We start from the raw sequence: 8270 nt of genomic DNA, 5'->3' as shown, positions 1-8270 counted from the left end.
TTTAATTTGATTCACCCTGGGAGCGACGCTTCTCCAGAGTGACAGGCTGAGTAAGATGTTCATAAAAGAAGTTGGAACCCTAGCACTCCGTGCCTGACGTTTTTCCTGGTCAGATGTCTTGTAAGATGTTTTATATGAATTTTCAGATATCTGGTAATATATATATACTATATATGTATAGGAGATATCTGGTAAGATGTTTTGAGGCATTTTCAGATGTCTGTGTAAGATGTTTTGTTTTGAGAAACTTTTAAGAGGAAAAGTCAAGGAAACCCTCTTCAAGAGTGAGGACATTGAGCACGGGGGACCAGGGGAGGAGGAGGAGGAGGAGGAGGAGGAGGAGGAGGAGGAGGAGGAGGAGGAGGAGGAGGAGGAGGAGGAGGAGGAGGAGGAGGAGGGAGGATGACTGCAAGCACATAAGTAAGGCAGCATCTCCTCCGTGTGACTCAGGGATCGCTGGGGTCCGGCTTCATCCAGGAGAATGTAACGCTGCAGCCATAAAGGAAATTGGACACTTGCTGGATTTAAGTTTTGAGAACCACAAAGCCTTCCTTCCTGCAAAGGGAGTTGAGGTGGGGCGTCGTGTGTTCCCTCCCAAATTTGAGGCACAAGAAAAACGAGACAACGCCGATCAACATAAGCTTCCCGAGATACTGTGGCACAAGATGTTTTGAGGCAGTTAATATCGATTTGACTTTATGATGAATAAGTACAGGGGATGTTTGAGTTCAGTTTTCGTTCTGGATAAGATGACTTGAGACAGTTCCATCAAGAGGAAATCACTGGTGGGTCTAAAGTGGAGAAGATAGGGCTGTCAACCGCATTCAAAAGGCACAATTAATGCAGTTTTCATATATTGTTATTATGTTGGAATGGAATATGTGATTTAGGCATAAAGCCAAAAATTTTATGATTTTTCACTATATGAAATATTAATGTCTAAATGCCACCATTTCTGTGAGTGACATGTCAGATATCTGAGTCATTTCATCTATGCCGCCTTGTTTATTATTTATCACATTTCCCTCTGAATTGTCATTCTCTGATGTAAGATTTGTTCTCCTGAGAGTCTGTTCTCTCTGCCCGTAGGGTTTTAGATGAAGGTCTAAATAAAGAAAGTCTTTTTACTCAGTTTTGAGGCAGTTTCAGAAGATATCTGATAAGATGATTTGAGGAATTTTCAGATGTCTGGTAAAATGTTTTGAGGCAGTTTCAGGAGATGTCTTGTAAGATGTTTTGAGGAATTTTCAGATATCTGGTAAGATGTTTTAAGGCAGGTTCAGGAGATATCTGGTAAGATGTTTTGAGGCATTTTCAGGAGATGTCTGGTAAGATGTTTTGAAGCAGTTTTAGATGTCTGGCAAGATGTCTTGAGTCAGTTTTGGCAGAAGTCTAGATAAGATGTTTTTATTTTCAGATTTGTAGTAAGATGTTTTGAGGCAGTTTCAGAGATGTGTGGCAAGATGTTTTGAGGCAGTCTCAGGGGATGAAAGAAGATTTTTGAGGCAGTTTTAGGAGATGTGTGATAAGATGTTTTGAGATGGTCTTTGAATGATAAGATGTTTTGAGGCAGTGTGATAAGATGTTTTGAGACAATTTCAGGAGATGTCTGGTAAGATGTTTTGAGGCAGTTTCAGATGTCTATTAAGATGTTTTGAGGCAGTTTCAGGAGATATCTGGTAAGATGTTTTGAGGCAGTTTCAGATATCTGGTAGGATGTTTTGAGAAGATGTCTGGTAAGATGTTTTGAGGCAGTTTTAGGAGATGTCTGGTAAGATGTTTTGAAGCAGTTTCAGGAGATGTCTGGTAAGATGTTTTGAGGCAGTTTCAGGAGATGTCTTGTAAGATGTTTTGAGGAATTTTCAGATGTCTGGTAAGATGTTTTAAGTCAGGTTCAGAAGATATCTGGTAAGATGTTTTGAGGCATTTTCAGAGATGTCTGGTAAGATGTTTTGAGGCAGTTTCAGGAGATGTCTGGCAAGATGTTTTGATGCAGTTTCAGAAGATGTCTGGTAAGATGTTATCAGGCAGTTTCAGATATCTGGTAAGATGTTTTGAGGCAGTTTCTGGAGATATCTGGTAAGATGTTTTGAGGCAGTTTCAGAAGATGTCTGGTAAGATGTTTTGAGGTATTTTCAGATGTCTGGCAAGATGTTTTGAGGCAGTTTCTGATGTCTTTTAAGATGTTTTGCGGCAGTTTCTGGAGATGTCTGGTAAAATATAAAGTGTAACAAAACGTATTATGTTAAGCAAGACTTGAAAATGGCCGCCTTCCTGTGCATTAATGACATGTTGGAAAGGATTTTTTCCACTAAGGCTTTTGATTATGTATTTCGAAATACTATAATTTCTGAGAACTAAGCGAATCATTTTCCTTTATAAAACAGAACAAAGATTCAAGTTGATTTTTTATACCTGGAATTAGTGTCATTAAAACGTGTTTTCTGAATTCAGAGATCATTCTCGTGTTTATAGATCATCTGTTTTCGACTTTACTGTGCATGTCGATATGTTCACGGTATGGCATATACTTAACATGTATTCACCAGCATACTAACATCCCGCTGCTTGAAGGTTGTGGATACTTTTGCGTTATTTTTTGCCGAACAATCGAATGAATCTGGATTCTTTCTTTGTGAACAATCGAATTAATTATGGTTTTTATCTTTGTAAACTGAAAAATACGGAATATTTCTCGTGTTGGTGTTTTTCATATTGGGGTTTCTACTGCCATAGGCAACGAGTCATTGTTTCATTATGGTGGCCTTTGAACCTCCCATTTTATTTCAAAAAATATAAAAAAAGATAGAACTTATTTTATTATTATTGTCTAATGCAAGAGCGTACTTTCACAAAACAATTCATCTAGAAAATACAAACCAGAAGCTCGTCAATGGACTCCAAATATTAACTAAATAATCGCAATTCCCGAGTTCAAATCGGCTGAGTGTTGACTCTTATCCTTCATGATTATGTTGGGATGTGTGGATGTGGTTTGCGGGATGGGATTCAGTAAACATTTGTTATAGATTGAGAGAGAGAGAGAGAGAGAGAGAGAGAGAGAGAGAGAGAGAGAGAGAGAGAGAGAGAGAGAGAGAGAGAGAGAGAGAGAGATGATTTTCAAAAATCTTTTCTCTTTTTACGTATTTACAATTTCTATTTATTTCTAAGCATCTGTATCATTATTCTTGCTCCTCATACATCTTCATTATAACCTCCATGGTATATGGAAAATAAGAACAGTGAAAAGAAATAATTAGAGAACAGTTCTTTAAATTGCAATTCTTCAAGCATCATTATCTCGTCTGCTCCGAGGAGAAAAAACCCTGATTTCTGATCCGTAGATAATTTGATACGCCTTTTTTTCTTTTATTTCCACCTACAGCTATTTTCAGGTTCATTTGTTTCTTCCATTTCTTCCAGCAGTTAGTTCCAGGTCACTGGATCTCTTCCTGGAATCTAAGAAGTACAAGATCTGGAAGGAATGAGAAGAAAAATGGTCATGAACTTCCTTCTTATCTTTTTGAAGACGACTGTTGTATTTTTTTATAATTAGGGAATTTCTTTACCCTGAAAATGGTTTTCCAGGAAAGAAAGGTCGACTTCCTTCCGAAACACCAACTAAAGACAGAAAATTGGGATATTTTAAAGGTGTTTAAACTACTGAAATTTGAACGTTTCACTAACATACTTAAATGTTTTTTTATTTCATTAAGAATTTTTATTAGTCATATATTTTAGGTTTTTCAGAGCACCTCTTTAGCAGAATAACTATGATCATTAATTTCATATATCCAAATTCTAAAATCTTGCTAAGTCCACTTGTTTTTGTTTGGAGTGATAGAAAACATAACTATGGTCAGCAGTACTGTGTTTATTTACAATCAGAAAAAGTAGAATCAAACGTTTATATTTATCTCTCCTTTAAATGCAGTTCCTTTTCAGATAATCCAAGGGTATCTTTATTAAGCAAAGGACAGTAGTAGAAGATTTCTGTGAGTTCTCTGTCCTTAAATGAATTATTCATCAAGAACATTTTGCAATTAGGGTAAAGAAATGGAAAATGCAATACGAATAATGATAATTTAAATAATTTAATTGTTGCATAGAGCTATATTCTGTTTTATTCTTTTTATGATGTTTGTAGGACTTCAACATTGAATAGCATGAAGTTCTGGTAACAGGAAGAGTCTACAGGTGCGTTTGCAACCACAATTCCTTTCATAAATTCATGTAAGCAGAGGGTTCCTCATTCGAGACCAGGCATGTAGGGGACGAAAGCTGCTAGTTTGATATATATATATTATATATATATATATATATATATATATATATATATATATATATATATATATATATATATATATATATATATATATATATATATATATATATATATATATATATATATATATATATATATATGTATATATATATATATATATATATATATATATATATATATATATATATATATATATATATATATATATATATATATATATATATATAATCATGAAGCTACAAATGTCGCTTAATATCAAATTCACGCTACCTCGGGAATATCTCCGATGGAGAATTATCACCGAAGGGGAATTTATATAAGTGATCAATGAATTGGTACCGCCGGGACGCGAACACTTGACACGAACCTATTCAGCGACTCCAGTAGACGTTACCACCGCGCCATCAAGCGACATTTGTAGCTTCATGTTTGTATATAAATCACGGTGTGATAAAAATTTCATATATATATATATATATATATATATATATATATATATATATATATATATATATATATATATATATATATATATATATATATATATATATATATATATGAATATAATACTACAGTGTAATATGAATATAAGAATGCCCATAAAACACTATTTAAACATTGAAACCTATATTTCAGGCACTAGTTTGTATGTTCACTGTTAGAATATGGAGGTGGAAAGCTATATATATATTAAAGTGTGGCCTAGGCCTCCGATGAGTGGCGTTTCTTAGAGGAGAATGGCCAAATTCTGTATTAGCTCCCGTTTGGCGATGGATCTGGTGGTCGCGTTTCCTGGGTCATCTTCTTCATTTAAGAGAGAGAGATTTCCAATGAGATCATATTGTTGGTTTGATTGATGATAGCAGATTCCAGCATCCTTCTTATGTCAGCTACTTTTTGAAAATAACTCCGCCCCACTCCAGTGAGCATGCCATTAAGTGAGAGATATCAAACCAACAATATGAACCTGTCAGAGACATTGAAATCGGATACAAGAAACCCTCATGAAGAAGATGACCCAGGAAACGCGATTTTTTAGAATTTTATATAGCATTGGAGGCCTAGGGCCACACCTTTTATGTTTTTGTATATATACCATTGTATTTTCTGTTTTATGGGCCTTTTAATCATTTATATATAATATATATATATATATATATTTATATTCTATATATATATATATATATATATATATATATATATATATATATATTATATATATATATATATATATATATATATATATATATATATATATATATATATATATATATATCTATCTATCTATCTATCTATCTATATATATATATAGATATGCATGTTTTAGTAGGCTATATGCATTATGTTCGTTCTTCTGTATGTTTCTGTATTGAGAGAGAGAGAGAGAGAGATCTTTCTCCTTTGATACCAAGGAATACAAGATTTTTTTATGAATCATTTCAAGTTTTAGTAAGTGATATTCATTCTTCCTCTTTTACCTCCAGAATGAATTTCTACAAGCATTAATTCAGCCTTTTGTTCTTATTCTGCCAAATGTTTTGCTCTGGACAGAAAATTTTCGAAATAGCTCTTGCTCCGCAATATTCCTTGTATTTTGCTTACATTTTTATCGTTTTATTTATTAATTTGTCAAATTAGTGTGTCTTCTTTCTGTATTTCTTCTTCCCTTGTGCTACATCTTTTTAATGCACACTATATTCTTTGGAAGCTTGAATGCCAAGTCGGTATACCCTGTGGGCTTGTTGCAGATGAACAGGGTTCATCTTCTGAATAATAATAATAATAATAATAATAATAATAATAATAATAATAATAATAATAATAATAATAATAATAATAATAATAACTGTATGCGTAGCTTTTTCTCATCTTGATAGAGTAATTTTTAAATTTGCCCTTTCTTTTTTCTGTTTAGGTTCAACTCCTTTTCATATTTATAAACAGTTTTTGAAAGGGCTCGTTGTTTGGATACTTCAAAGTTCAACCCCTTCTCATAGTAATGAACCATTTTCCAATTGGTACATTGCTTCGTGTACTTGGAGTTTCTTCCTCTCCTATATGAATTAACTGTTTACACCTTTGCTTTACATATTGGAAGGCTCAACGTATTTCACTTTAATAAATCGTAATTGAATTGCACCATGCTTTTCGTACTTGAACGTTCAACCTCTTTTCTTATTCGTAAGCCATTTCAAACTAATAATTGCCTGTGTACCTGAAGGCCCATTTTTATATCAATAAACCTTTTTCGAATAGATCCGTCCTTTGAATACTTGGAGCCTCAGTCTTTTTCATATTAGCCACCATCGAGGCCTCTACTGATTGATCTGTACTTTCTTCTATTCCAGAAGAAGTCTGGCCCCAAAGGTGGTTTATTGTGAAATACAGAATATCGGTCTCGTGTACTAGAATTGAAAGTCTTTATATAATCTCGTTTGTTTGCTCGTCTTGCGCATTCGAAGTTAGAGTTGAAAGTAGGTATAGTTGCTTGCTTCCATCGCAACTTTCATCGAATTCAATTTCCAATTTATTCCATGACTGTCACAACTTATGTGATGTTACCTATTTCTTTATTGATCCTCATCTTTGTTGTACGTGAGTACAAACTTGAGTCAAAATTTATAATTTTTTTGACGTTGGCTTCTTATTCCTGAACCCCACTCATTTCCATATTTGACAAAGTCTTAACGAAAGTGATTAATGAGAAAAACTCTTCTGTCTTTACTGTTGGCTCTGTTATTCAATCACAGTAATGAAGATTCCACAGAGAAATGCAATACATTCTTTATTACATAAAGTATATATTTTTCAACCTAACGTATCCTTCTAGGATGTCTTTCTTCAGTATTTCTGATTTCTGGGAATACTACAAGTGGTTACTCTCTCTCTCTCTCTCTCTCTCTCTCTCTCTCTCTCTCTCTCTCTCTCTCTCTCTCTCTCTCTGTGTGTGTGTGTGTGTGTGTGTGTGTGTGTGTAACTGTATATTTTGAAAAATTTTAGGTAGGATGTCATCAAGTTATGGCTATTTTACAAACACAGATATGTATATGTGATACGTACGCCTACATGTATCATCATCATCTGTGAAATTTGGCCTCTCATGTCTTCCACAAACCTTCACTCATCCGCAGCCTCCCTTCTCACAGGTCTTGTCCAAGTAGGCGTGATTCTTCCAAATCTTCAGGTGTCTAAGGGAGCCCAGCTGACACTGTCACGAACTATTCTCTCAGGGATTACGCAAAGTACATATCCCAGCTATCTCCATCTCCCTTTCATTAATATCTCATCTACATATGGGACATCAACACTTTTTCACTCTGTCCTGCCATCTCACAAATAATATTCTTCTTTAGAATTCATTTTCAAACTGATAAAATTTTTTAGATGTTTCTTTTCTCTACCATGATTTATGTCTGTATAGCAATACAGATCGGAACACACTCATGTATAATCTTATTTTTGTGTTTAGTTTCAGTGTATTTGATTTCCAATTCTTATTCAGAATATCTACTGTTTGATTTGTTCTTCTTGCCATTCATATATATATATATATATTGATATATATATATATATATATATATATTATATATATATATATATATATATATATATATATATATATATATATAATTTCAAATCAAGAGAACGTGTATTCGATATCATTGTTCCTGAACATTTGAAAGATTCAGTTTCATTAAACCTATCTCAGTCTAATGGTATCTCATCCCTTTATACATCACAGGCAAGAAAGTGATGAAATCACAAAAGGGGTAGTAAAGCCCAGCCACAAGAGGTCAGGGGATACAAAGTAAGGGGTAGAGCGTAGGGCTTTACTCTTCAACCTTATAAATTATAATGAAAGCGAAAAGTAGAAGTAGGAGTCTTTTCTCAATCAGTATAGAAAGCGAGTGCCATCTGCTCCACAGATATGTTAGGTCCCTCACCCACCCACCCACTACCACATCTCCTGAACGCCAAAAATTGA

This window comes from Macrobrachium rosenbergii, chromosome 26 (genome assembly GCF_040412425.1).
Source record: "Macrobrachium rosenbergii isolate ZJJX-2024 chromosome 26, ASM4041242v1, whole genome shotgun sequence".
Lineage (NCBI taxonomy): Eukaryota > Metazoa > Arthropoda > Malacostraca > Decapoda > Palaemonidae > Macrobrachium > Macrobrachium rosenbergii.
This window is presented reverse-complemented; position numbering follows the sequence as displayed.